Source organism: Protopterus annectens, chromosome 5.part0, assembly GCF_019279795.1.
Source record: "Protopterus annectens isolate FY-2018-M chromosome 5.part0, PAN1.0, whole genome shotgun sequence".
Taxonomy (NCBI): Eukaryota; Metazoa; Chordata; order Ceratodontiformes; family Protopteridae; genus Protopterus; species Protopterus annectens.
The window spans coordinates 1,880,124,940-1,880,139,920 of record NC_056735.1 but is presented as its reverse complement, the minus strand read 5'-3'; positions in this window follow the sequence as shown (position 1 = coordinate 1,880,139,920).

Sequence of the window (14,981 nt, the reverse complement as noted above, 5' to 3'; positions counted from 1 at the left end):
CTTTTTGGCATTGTGTTATTATTCATTACACCTTATGTGTATGCCTGGTATCCCTGATTGATGTGTACACACACTCTGTGTGGTCCTTGTGTTTTACTGGGGACTTCAACATTCTATTACAATTACACCTCACTTCTGGGCTTACTGCTGTACTCCAGTTCACATATTTATGTTATGTAGTGGGTTATGGCACATATGACTGTATACTGATGCCTTTTACAGATTCAGTTTGGTTATACTATGGTGAGGACTTGTTTGCTACTACCTCATTCTTCTGTGCTTCTGTGATGGCTTGTTGGGTAACTACTGGCACTATGGTGTACAGGGTCCTGGGTTCTAGACCTGCATGGCTGTTTGTTTTTTTGATGGGCAGAGCAAGGGCCGTTGGATACAGAGAGATTAAGGCATGTTTGAACAGTTGTAAGCGGATTTGCACGACGGTAAGCACTGCTAACCTGCCATTACATCTTCTTACAGAGAGTTAGCTTTAGAATTGCTTAGCCAGTGTAGGTATTGCTTAACCCCATGCAAACGCACTTAAACCCACTTACTAGTGCTTAAATATGCTTACTACTGCTTATTTGTGCTTAAACCTGCTTACTTGTGCCTTATTCATTATGACACTAACACTTCACATGTGCATTTCCTGCAGTACTCCAGTTCATAAATATATGTTATTTAGTGGGTTTTGCAACAAAAATATTGGTCATAACGTGCTTCGCCATGGAAAATGGAATGTGCTGCAGTGGGACTCAAACCGTGAATGCCTGCTTATAAGGTGAATGCTCTGCCCACTACAATATTGCTATGCTGCTTCATGTGCATATATCTTCCTTGTTATCCTCTTCAGCCTTTTAAGCTTCTTTAACTGTAGCTAAACGATGGGCACACCAGCGCACCTACGGTTCGCTTTAATCGGATTTTTAAAAAAAAGTGTTTCTTCATTTTATTTATATGTACTGTTGCTGTTGTACACATGGGGACTGTTGGTGGGGCTATGCAGACACCTATGAGCGGTCTCGCTCATTCCTTTCTGCTGTTCTGCATTGCAGGGGCGTGTTTATTCTGAGAGCTCTGCTCTCAGACATGACCCCTGCACTCTTACATGGTCTGTGTAAGCCTTGGAGTTCGGGCAGTGCACCTTATTAATATGCATGGAGCGCTGCCATCCTGATCCTAAATGGTCACTTCCGTGCAGGACTAAGGCTGGTCCTGCATGGAAGATTAATAACTCTGGGGGTTCGTCTTCTGGCAACTCGATGTAATTAAGTAAATCCATGTATGTGTATATATATATATATATATTATGAGTGTGTGTGTGTGTGTGTGCGTGTGCGTGTGCGTGTGTATATATATATATATATATATATATATATATATATATATATATATATATATATCTGTATAAATAGGATCCATACTGTTCATCAAATGGTCATTTCACCGTAAGTGAAATGGCCGAGCACACTTTTGTGAAAGTGTTTTTTACCGAAAAGGCACTTTTGGGAAATTGTGCTAGAAAAAAAAAAGACAAATGTGGGGGAATGGCTGTTGCTAAGATCGTAGTACAGTGGGGATAAGGGGATATTCCCTTATCCCCACTGTAGTGTGATCTCAGAGTAAGAATATAAAAGTGGGGGGGGGGGCTGGGGGGCTTGCCCCCCCCTGCGTAAACATGAGTAATATGTTTTTTTTTTTTATTTTATTCTATTTTTTTGCACAGTTTATCTGTGCTGTTTTATCTTGGTTTTACTCCAAAATTAAAAGTTGGTTTTATTTTATATGCCCGAGGCCTTGGTAGTCATTTTGTTGTGCTTTTCCTGTCTTGGTTTTATTTTTCTACAATGACCTTTTGTGGCCACTCTCCTGATTTCTTTACACTCTCTCTCTCTCTATATATATATATATATATATATATATATATATATATATATATATATATATATATATATATATATATATATATATATATATATATATATATATATACATATATATGTATATATATATATATATATATATATATAGATGTATATATATATATATATATATATATATATATATATATATATAGATATATATCCATCCATCCACAACCCCTTTTTCCCATTTTTGCATATGGGGTCAGGGTGTACACATGGGTATATATACCCACACACACACACACACACACACACACACACACACACACACACACACACACACACACACACACACACGCGCGCACGCTCACACACACACAGTTTTCTGATGAGCCACTGAGAAATTAATAATTGCCACATTAATATAAATATACAGGTGCATTAGAGGCTGGCTTACTACATTTCACTCTAATATTCCTTTATCTAACACACCAGAGACAGAATCCTTAATGGTCTTTTCCACCACTGTTTTAAGTAGTTTAAATTCAGTGTTTACTACAGGTGCTTGCATGCTAATAGCTTGCTACATACTTGCTTGCTGTCATTTCCTTGAAAAAACAAGTGCTCAAATTCCCACTACTGTGATCTCTTGTTTTTACATACCTTCTCAACACCCGCACCTAAAAACTACATAGCTCTACTATAACCTAAACCCTAACCCTAAAACTCGCGTCCAGTTCCAAACCAACTACTCACTCTCATACCCTAAACCTTTACTCCCCCTTCCTAACCCCAAAGTCCCCAATCTCTCTTTTAACCTAAAATACCAAACCCACCTAAAGTCCGTTATTGCTCTCTAACCCTAAAATTCCATCTTCACTCCCCAAACCTAAATTCCCTGATTGCTACCTAATCCTAAAGCTTACCTTCCACTACCAAAACCTAGAACTCCCTTCACACACCCAAAACATCCATCCCACTCATAACCTTAAAATCCCCCTCCTGCTCCCTAATACTAACCCCCCTCTCCAGCTCCCTCCCCATGGCTGTTTACCATAACTCATGTTTGAGTTCTAACATGAGCAGCAGTTTCCATGAGCTACAAGGCGCTCAAGTCCCTGGCTTCGAGCCAGTAGTTTTTAAGCACTGGGGATTCAAGATCCTGTATGACAACCTTAAATCATGTAACATATACTTTTAGGAATGAAATTGCAAACTTATGTCAGATGCTTAAGTCATTTGGAGATGTTCTTATACAGTGAGATTTCTTTCTTTGCCACAGAAATAGCATTTACATGACAAAACATGTAATGTGCATCCTGTTACTGATTTGTCTTATTCATTCTTGTTTTATTGTGAATGAACCTAGGTGAATAAAAAAACATGAAAGTAAAACAAAAAATTAAAATAATGAGTCATGTTGTAAAATACATAGTGCCGCATGTGTAAATAGTCTTTCAAAACTAATTTATGATTATGAGATCATTTTGAAAGTTTAGAAAACATTTATTCGAATTAGTATAAATATATGTCATGTTATGAATACAATTGTGGTTCAATAAAGTTTTACAGACAGTAATACAGTTTACAAGTCATCGGATGTGCATAATTTGACTTGTGAAACTTTACCTACAAAGTTATAAAGGGCAGAGAGTCATTGAAAAAAGATTTTTTTGGATTTTCTGATTCATTCTCTAATTGCAGGTTAGCTTAACTTCAGCAGCCAGCTTTGAGCTCCATGTTTGTCTGTGTATTTTTCTTGGATCATCTCCTAATTTTATTAAAATCAGTATTTACTCTTGACATTTCGAGCAGAAGCAATTGAAATAAACTATTAAAAATAAAGCCAGAAAAATATTTATGTAAGTCACCATATTAATTCAGACATGCAGTTTGTATATGTTTCCATAAATGTTGAATATAAGAAACAAAAAAAAGATGCAAACTTAAACTTAATAGTTTCTGCAGATAAGCATAGAAAAGGTAAACACTGTGCAAGGAAAACTGAAACATCTAGTTGTTAAAGAACCTCAACAGTTTTCTTTAAAAATATGCAGTTATTAGTATTCCAATATTAAAAAAATAAGGATAAGAAATTACCCATATCATACATCGTTGAAAGCATTTTAAGTTAACATAAATACAAGTAGAGCAAATTAATTTCTTCAAAATGTATTCCAAATTTTATTGTTATTTGCCTTATGTTACATTTTGTCAAGGTTGTGTGCACACAGGAGTAATTATGTATGCACCTGTGCATGTACGTGCATGTTTATTACCTGATATATATATATATATATATATATATATAGAGAGAGAGAGAGAGAGAGAGAGAGATCATGGAACAGCCATGGAACAGTCAGGATTTAAAGTATGCCATTAAGAGTAAGGAACTAGGGTTTTACCATCTGAAACTCTGATATCACATCCCTTGTACACCCTATAAACCCAAAGAAATAGGAACATGCAACATTCCACATCACTTTTTGGTCATCGATTTTTCCTTGCCTTGCTAAAATGTACATGGAAAACAGGAAGTTGTGAAACAAAAACTTTTGCATTAGGTATTGCTGGTTTATTGACATGCACAGGCATGTGTCTTTCACTTTTGAAAGTTACAAGGAAGTAATATTAGGGTTTTAGAAATTACTGTCTTATTTACCTTTTCAGGTTGTTTAAACTTTTATTAATGTTTATCTTAATATCTTATATTTAGTTGTTTATTGTTACATTTGATTTTTCTGCCTAGTGAAAACAGTACAGTTGTGTAACTTCTGCTTACCTGTAACAGTAAATGTTTTAATTTCACACTGCCTCAGTGGCATATGGGCTCTGCACCTGCATAAACCCACATTGGCAGCTTTCCAGAGATCAGAATCTCCTCCTCTGACTCTCTGTGATAGGGAATTGGCTAAGCCCCTCCCATCAATGAAAGCCTAACCCTTGTCATACAAAGTCAGTTATTCAGACTATTTTTAGCACTAAGCAGGAATTACCATGAGGACTCAAAAGCAAAAATTGCCTGAAACCAATGAATTCACAGCCAGAAACACCAACACAAATAACCAAAGCCAACCAATAACACAACAAGGTTGGATACCATCAAACTGTATATATAAAATAAAGGAGGTGGTGGATAGGTGCTGCTACTGAGGCAGTGTGAAATTCAAACATCTACTATTACAGATAAGTAGGACTTATGTAACTCTAATATGTTTATCTTTCACACTCTTTCAGTGGCATATGGGTAGATTTGCCAAATCTCACCCTACCTGGGAGGATTAAGAATAAGGATCCAGAAGCTCCAGGAGAATGGTCCTCACAATGTCTGCTCTGGAACAGAGAAAAGGACCAGTTTATAGTTTTTTGTAAAGGTACGGACAGAGAACCACATTGCTGCCTGTATAATGCTTCTATAGTCCACTCCTTTCCAATATGCCACAGAAGAGGATAAGACTGTGCCTGAGTGTGCCTTAACTCTGCCTGAAGTAGATTTACCATGGCAGGAGCAAAAACAAACAACAATAGCAGGGAACAAACAATGAGCAATTGTTTGCTTAGAGACAGGCTGACCCTTCCTAGCCCCATAATAGAAAATATGCAGCTGTTTAGCTTTCCTGAAAGGATGAGTTCTGTCAAGGTAAGCACTTAAGCAGCCTGTGTGTGTCCAAGGTAGACAGAATCTTTCTTTTCTCCCTTGTGTTTAGGTTCCAGAAAAAAAAACTGTGAGAATAATGGCTAGATTCAGGGTAAATTGAGAAACAACTTTTGGCATGAAAGAATGATTAGGGCATAAAGCAACTCTGTATGTATTAAAAATCAGATAAGGTTGTCCCATCATGAGAGCTTGCAACTCAGACTTACCTTGCAGATGTCAGATCAACATGAAAACCAGCTTTCTAACTGAGGAACTTCATATCAACCTAAAAGGCAGATTAAACAGTAGACAAAGTAAATTTTTCAAGAACAAAGTTGAAATCTCAAGGAGAAGAAGGAGGAATTTGCTTTCAAGAAGGTCTTGAGTGCAACACTCCTTTTATAAACTGTTTGACCACAAAAAGATATGAAAGAGGGGGATCCATAGGCAGACAAGCTGAGATGGCTGCAAGATGCACCTTGATAGATGCATAGGATAAGCTCACACAAATATATCAAAACTATAGGAAGAGACACCATACTGAGCCCTCTGATATCAGTTGGGTACCACCTAGAAAATCTCTTCCATGTCTTCTTCTTCCAGCTTTTCCCAGTTAGGGATCGCCACAGCATATCACCTGTCCACTCATAATTGGCACTAGAGTTTTACGGTGTTGAGTTGCCAGCCCGGTGCCCAACTTTCTACGAAAGGCACACACACACACACACACACACACACACACACACACACACACACACACACACACACACACACACACACACACACACACACACACATGCACTCATGCCAAGGGCCAATTTAGAGTGTCCAAGCCACCTACAGCATGTCTTTGGAATGTGGGAGGAAACTGGAGCGCCTAGAGGAAACCCACGCAGCCACAGGGAGGGCATGCAGACTCCACACAGAAGGCACCCCAGCTGAGGATAGAACCGGAGAGCTTCTTGCTGTGAGGTGACAATGCTAATTGCTGCACCACCATGGCTGCCCAAAATCTCTTCCACTTGTAAACGCAACATTTTCCAGATGCAGGTTTTCTGACTCCTTCAATACCTGCTGCACATCCTAATGGTACAATTGCTAAAAAGGTATCAATATAAAATTACCTAGGCTATCAGTAGCAATTGCTCTAAGCTAGGGTACATCAGTAGCCCCTTGCACTGTGTGAGCAGATCTAGAGTGTGAGGATGTTTGTGGTAACTGCCCTTGGCCAATTCCAGTAAAGTGAAGAACCAACTTTGTCTGAGCCAACACAGGGCCACCACAATGATCTTTGGTAACACTTTCTGAATCTTCAGAAGTACCTTGGACATCTGTGGAAAAGGGTGGAAATGCATAAAAGAATATTCCCATACAAGGGAACAAGACTGCTTTTGCCCTCTAAACATGGCTGCAATGATGTCTCAAACAGAATTTTTCCAATTTTCTGTTTTGAAAGGAGGCAAACAGAATTATATGAAGTGCTCCCCACATCTGAATTGAATCAAGGCAAACATCTTTCCTTAGTTTCAAAACATATGGGCCCATCTGTGATCTACTTAGTCTGCCTGCCACAATGTTTTACTCTGACAGGATGTATGAGGCCTGAAACATCAGATAATGATGTAAGGATAGTTCCCAGGCCATCAACTGGCAAAGAGGTTGTGACCTTGTACCCACTATTTTTTTCAGGTACCGCATGACTGTGGTATTGTATGTGTCCAATAAAAGGGGACCTGAATACCATAAGAGGTGAATAACTTTTAACAGCTTTGATATTTATGTGCTTTGAAGTGTCCAAAGGACCTCATTTGCCTTGTACTTGAACTCCCCTGGACACGTCTCTCCATGCAAAATCTAAGTCCATCTGGACTGATTGAACTGGGGTCTGGAGAGAAAAGGCTAGATCTGGATCAAGAGACATCTGATCCCTCCAACACTGTAACTCTCATTTTACAAAATCCAGGACTGGTACCTGGAACTCCAAGGGATACAGCTTCTGGGTCCAACATTTTTTTAAGTACCACTGAATCTTTCTCACATGGAGTCTGGCCAGTGTTATCATGAGGATCACTGATGCCATGAAGTCTAGAATTTTGAGAAATTATCTTGTGGAGAGAGTTTCTTGAAGAGAAAAATCCCTGAAAATTTTCTGAAAACTCAGGACTTTGTCTTCTGGTGGAAAGGCCATACTTTTTTCTGTGTCGATCATATATCCCAGCCAGACAATTCTTCATGAGAGTATGAGACATGACTTTTGTAGGTTCAGTTTGAAGTTAGAAGCAATTGAAATGTGATAATAAGGATCCACCAGATGTAAAGTTACTAAGAAATAGTGGTCCAGAAGAAGGGGAAGAACTGTTTGCAGGGTGAGCATTTTGAATTTGAGTACTTTCAGAAAGGTTTTTAGCTATAGAAAATCTAGCACTGCTCACCACAATAGCTCCTATTTTGGATATCAAATATATTCTACTATAAAAGCCTTTTTGTGATGCAAGAATTAGTTCTATAACTCCTGTTTTCAACTTGTGAAGGAGTTACAGAGAGAGCAGTTGTGTCTAGTCAGGTGGGTGCAGGGGGATTTCCCTGAAGGGAAGAGGATTTTCTATCCACTGCTAAATTAATCTTAACTGAATTATTCTCTGCACCTGAATTATTCTCTGCACCTACTTATCTGAGACTATTTATGGTCAGGCTGATGGGCTGAGCAAAAGCCCAGGGGGAAGTGTAAAGGGGTGGGGAGACAGAAGGAAGGGGCAGAATGTTCTGAGTCTTGGCATAGTCATTCTTTACCAGGGAATTGTCTTTTTTTGAAAACAGGTACCTCTTTTATTGGGTTTGGAAGCATTATCCTCCTGCCATTTCCTCTTTGTATCCCAACTCTTGCTAGGTTGGGATTTTTTGCTTGTTCTGCCCTTTGATGTTGGATGCCTTGTTAGGGGAGAACTGGGAATATGATACCCCATGCACCAATTTACCTCTATCATCCCTTTGTTTGAGAATCTGGGTAGCAGCAGGACAAGACACAAATTCAGAACTTAAAGGAGCATTCAAAACCCCATTTTTTAAATCCTCAAAATAATTCTGGTTATGCAAACAAGCATACCTTCTCAATACAACAGAAGCAAATGCATTTCTGAAACCATAGTTACATTAGAAACAATCGCATTCCTATAACACTTCTGTTCAGCAGACAAAGATACAACAAAGTCATAGAAACTCAAGTACAGTGCCAAATATATTTCCACATGAAGCCCTGATAATTTAAAATTCTAAACACTAAATTACTAGACTGAGACATTTTTTCCTTAGATTCTAATCATTTGCCGATTTTATTTGGTGGTGTAGGGTTAGAAGAAACCAAAGCTCTTGTGTTAGAGTTATCAGCTGGAGAAAATGCATATGGGTTAGCTGTCAAAAGAGCAAAGAGATCTGCAAGATTAGAGTACATCTTGTACTTCCTCATAACCTTATTAGGAACTGGTTCACTAGCTAAAGGGGTTTGCATGCAGTTTTATTGATATATTCTACGGTTGATAGAGGAACAGGAAAACGTTTGGAATTTTGTCATCAATAACATCATAAACTTTGGCAGTCTGGTGTAACCCCAGACTGCTTTCAGGCAAATACATCTCTACACCTAGCCAGCATCCATGGACAGATAAACAGTTTCTTGGGTTTTTGAACCTGGAAGGACACGGAGTGCTCAATACTGTCGATATTAGAGTCGCCATCAAAATCTGCAGCTCTAGACTGAGCTCTAGAGAAGATAGCCCCATAGCCTTTCTGACTAGGAGCATCGTCTCTTATATTAGCTGAGTGTAAAACACTCTTAGCTAAGGAAACCACATCAGCCCTATACATGGCACTAGCCTGATTGTCTGTTGTGTGATGAAGATTCTGTTTCTGTTTACTGTGAACTACACAAGAGAACAGAATATCAAAGGGCAGAGTATTATGTCTGGTAAGGGGTCTCTTACCCTGGACCTCTCCTGCAAGTAAAGGATTTGATTCTCCCATACCTGAACCAATTACTGGAACAGCCACAGAGGATATGTCTGACCCATGCACCATAGAGGGATGCAGATTCACACCAGGGGGTGATGCAAGCCAGCTTAAGGTAACAAGAGATTCACAAACCATAGGCTAAGGAATTTTTTGCTGATTTTTCCCTTTTAGTTGCAATTGGATTTGCTGAGTAGGCAGGAGTTTCAGGAACCATCAAGTCAGTCACTGTGCCAAGTAAATATAAAAATGAAAAAAGTGAAAAAATGCAACATTTTCCTGTCAGAACTTCAAAATTAATCAGATAAACAACAGCAATAACAGGCATAAATAAATCACGGCTCTACAAGCACAAGACAGTCCCTAGGATTCAACTGATACCACAGAACGTCAGTTTTCCAGTTCAAGTCTAAAGATCATAAAACATTTTAGAAAAGCCTCATAACTGCATAAAACCAGTATTAAGCACACAAACAATACAATAGCAAATTAGAATTCCCAGAGGAATTAACAGCAGTGGTAAAGAGCAAGAACATTAAAATAAAAAATGAACACACACACACACACACACACACACACACACACACACATACACACACACATGTATATATATATGTATTAAAACAGAAAGAAATCAAAAGCATATAATAATACAGAGGAAGGAAAGCTCCCAAATGGATCTTATCTGAGCCTGGAAGCTGTAATCCACCAATGCAGACTGCTGAGCACATTCAACTGTGTGAGTCCTATAGCTGGCACTAAAAGATTGAATAACTGACTTTCTGTCACAGGTGTTAGGATTCCCCTGATTGGTGGGACTTAGCCAGTCCCCTATTACAGAGAGTCAGAGGAGGGGATTCTGAGCTCAGGAAAGCTTCCGGTGTGGGTTTGTGCAGGCAGAGAACCCATATGTCACTGATGTAGTATGAATGATAAAATGGAGATTAGCTGATATCCAGACCTGCAGCACAAAACATGTTTGGCCTACTACCTGCAGTGAAAATTATGAGAAGCAAGCACAATAATACTTCCAGATTTTATACCACAAATACAACAAGACTTGCAGGATAGTTAGTTGCTTGAAGCATTTGTGGTACAGCACACCTCTAAATGAAAAAAAATATTGGCACTTTAAGTGCAAAAGCATCTCCACGCCATTTAAAGACAAAGCACCCTGTAAGAGTAAACTGTAAAAATGATATGAATAAATTTTGCGCATTCAGCACTAATAAACATTTTCATTTGAACATGAAAATGGAAAAAAATGTCAAACTTAATAAGATTTATACGTGTTCAAAAGAACTGAGTTACTTACATTAAAGCAACATGTTTCAAAAACCATTTTCATTATCAGGTTGGTCAGCAATAGTCAAAGGAAAAAAGAAACTTGAGTTTTGTCATACCTGTTACATTTTCTTTCAATTTTACAACCTCAGAGTTAATCATATACTCTAACCAAAGGGTAAGAGCTTGATTCAATTATTGCAACTGTGTGTGTTCAGAACATAATTGTTGCAACTTCACTTCTAACCCCAACTGGACCAGTTTGAAGATGTGTAATAGCCATTCTACTTGAAAGTGCCTAAAGCAGTTTAGAAACAGTAGTGTTATATGTGCCTTGTAGCACTGATTCCAGGTTTGATTAACAAATATCTCGGAAAGAAGTCAAATATATAATAAACAAAACTGGCAAAATTAAAGAATTGCTAAAGTTTGTTTTTCAGACAGTTTTTGTTGAAGTCACATTAAAACACATACCTTATTTTTAATGTCAGTTGAAAATAATATTCTCTTTTACTGAATTTTGAGGTGATGTGTGCAACAATCCACTATTTTGGTGGTGTGTTTTTTTTCAGCCTTTCTTAAAGTCATAGCATCATGACAGCAGGGTCACAGATATTCCTTTGTTCATATGTCGTGAGTAGTAAATATATGTACAAGGAGCCACTGAGTTTGGTGACCAGAACTCCCACTTCACATGATTTTGTTAGCTGTTGGTTGGTCTCATAATGTGTTCTGAATGTCAAACTCCCACCACTAATTTTCCATTGTGGAAGTCTCACCACAGACATATCACCCCATGAGTGTCTAGATGATATTTTTTTTCAATTTTACAATTCTAGTTTCACTATCTACTATTTTGCATTGGCATGTTCAGAAATCCTTTATTTACTCTCTGCAGTGCTGTTTTTTTGTTTGTTTGTTTGTTTTTTTGCGTTATATGCTTTCTCCCTGACTCTTTTTCATTTTGGACATTTTTCAAACATTGCAACCAGTGAGCTACATATCCATGCTTCCATACTCATTCCTCATTTTAATAACTTCGCACTCTTGACCTTACCCTGTTTGGTGTTGCCTAATATGTTGCAACTTAAGTGCAATCCCACCTGAGGTGTTAGACTGCTAACAGAAAGTAGCATCCCAACCCAGCTGGAGGTTATAAAAGAAGGACCTGCATAGTGTCTGAGCAGTTATTTTCGGTGTTTTACTTCTTTCATTGTAACATATAAGAAAACTACCGTGAAAAATAGTTTAAAGGTAGGTTTCCTAGGTAACCATAACCTTTGCCTTTTTATGCATGTTGTCATGAGACTTACACTGGATGGGTTTTGTTTCAGCTGAACCAATGATTGCCACAAAATCAGTTTTGATGTTTAAAAAATAGTGTTAAGGTGATGCTTTACTGTTAATGGAAGTCAGCCAGTAAAAAACAGGATTTTGTAATGCTTAAAGGTAGAACAAATGTGCCACTTTACAGATATTACTAAACACTAATTACCACAAGGATTTTTTTCATATTAAATTCATAGTAGAGCTCTCTATCATATCAGGTAAGTGAGACCTCAGTTTACCATACCATAGGACCTCAGCAGTGCAGATATTGTGTCTGCTGAACTCCAGTATAAGGACTGGAGTCTGGACCCAAGCACTTGATGCAGGAACAGAACCCATATCCTAACAATCTTTCCTGTATCAGAGGCAGCCATGCAATCTTCTGAATTGCTGACACTGGTATAACAACATTTGCTCTACATTAGAACTCTTTTGCAGTAGCTGTAACTATATGGGATGTGTCCTGTCATAGACCACATGTTGTGGCCAGTCTACAAAGCTTTGGGCTCCTTCCTCATGTTACTACACATCTCTCTTAGCACAGGAGTATATGCAGATATATGAGGAATGGGCAGGTCTGCCAAAAATCAGAATTTTCTTGCCATAAGTAAACTTAAGCAGGCTTCTCATCAGCTCAGCATTATGAGTTTCTGTGGTCATCTTCAGCTACAGTTTTAGGTAGATAAGTATCCCCAATGGAAAACCTTCCTTTTTCTGTAGAAAACTTTCTTTAAGAAAATCTGCTTCGGTGTGCCAGGAAAGATAGATGTTTATGTGGTAGACAGATTTCGTACAAGGATACTCATTACTTCTGCATTTTCTCTCTATGATATCCACAGGACACAAGGTCCTGTCAGATTTGCCTGGCTTTTACTCCCCAAACCTTAAGGAGCAGGCAAAAGTCTGTGATTGTTTTTTTTCTGGAAAACATACACATGAAACACCTGGTGCATAACACTATGGCAACTAAATATCTTTTGGAGAAACCTCCATCCTCAGAAGGAAAATAAAGGTGTTAAAGAGTTGTCCAAAGAATCTCAGACTTTGCCTTCTTTTCTGCAGTCTGGGTCTGATGTCTCTGCTAAGGGACTTTTGTAAGCCCTCAGATTGTTAATCCAATTCTCCTGGTCACCCTGGCATGGCCACTCTGGATGCCACTAAGGCCTAGGATTTAATTATGTATGGACAGGCCATGTGCTAGGCTGCTGCTGAGAAGGGAAAACCTAGGATTATTATATCTGTGGGGGCAGGAGTTATGTACCAAGTCTTATTCAGAAACGAGGTCACTGGATCATGGATGGAGTTAGGCCTTTGAAAGCTACCTACTAAAACTTTAGGGCTAGAGACTCCTAAAAGGAAGACTCAAAAAAAAAAACATGTATCACCATCTTTTATCTGATCAATGTTAAAAGCTTCTCAAGGAGACTGCTATAATTTTCCATACTGGTATGATTTTGCATAAGACATTTAATGCAATTCAGTCTCTTCAGGATTCTCTTTCAGTTTCTGCATCAGTTGTAAGTAAGAGATCCCCCTCTTCCTCAGAAGATGAGGTTCTTTCCAATTTAGATGTTCAGGGTCTGGACTATGCTTCACAATTATTCTTCCCTGCTCTTTTAAGTCTGAGATAGAAAGTCAAAGTCAAAGTGAACTTTATTGTCATTCAGACCACACAACAGTGCAAATGAACAAAATTGCATTACTTTGAACTCAATGTTCATACAATATATACTGATAATATTAATACAACAACAGATAATGCTGATTCAACAATAACAACAGTAAGACATTTGTACAGTGCAGTAACAAGTACAATGACATGCACCACGACTATTTCACTTCCATATCTTCCTCAGTACCCAAAATATTGCACAGATAATATATTGCACAGATCAAAATCAGGCAGATTTCAAATTGCACGGAATTCTAACTTAGCATATTGCACAGAATGTTAACTTGGCATCATTAATATTGCACATAAGTTATACGTTTGTACTTTCATAGAGTTATTGCATGTTTCTGTGAATTACTTCAGCATTGTAACTCCAGACCTTCATGACTAGCATGGTGTATGTTATTACTGGAGTTAAGTCTGATGGTTTGTGGAAAAAGCTTCTATTAAATTTGGTGGTTTTGCAATGCAAGCTATGGTATTGGACCTTCTCTTCAACTTCCTCCGTGAAGAAATTTCCGTTGGAGACAACATTTTGAAAATGAAAGAATAATTTAAATGGGAGGGTAAGGAAGTCTCAGAATACCATTAGAGATATTATGAATTATTGAGTATGGATTCTTCTAAACAAGTACCACATCCCATTTAAAGGGTCTTTAGAGGATTTGAAAAAGGAGGAAAAGTGCCCAAAACACAACTATAAATCCAATGAAAGCACTCGGATAGCCGTTTCCACCATAAACTACACAATTTATTGAAACGTAAACCGCAAGACCAGCAAAATAACACCAAACAATTACTCTGGCGTGCACCAGTATATTTTCATCAGTAATGTCACAGACTTCATCAGATGACTTGGATCTTTAGAACATTTATTTACTCCTGCTTCTATTTATTCAGATTCCCAACCCCCTGCACCTAAGAAACCTGACAGATTTTAAAGGGTGCCCGATACACATACATTTCTTTATAGAAACCCTGTGGCAGACCCTGCTATAATTTCTATTGATGAGGACAGATCTTCTAAGGTATTTTCTGCATCTAATGGTGATCCAAATGACAAATTTATTCTTTCGACAGAAGGGTCTATACATCCTCTACTCTAGCGTTTACAGATATAATAATTGCCAGAATCACATGTCCAAGTATCTTTTTGTCTATTTTTCTAATATGCAGCAAAATGTGGCATGCATTC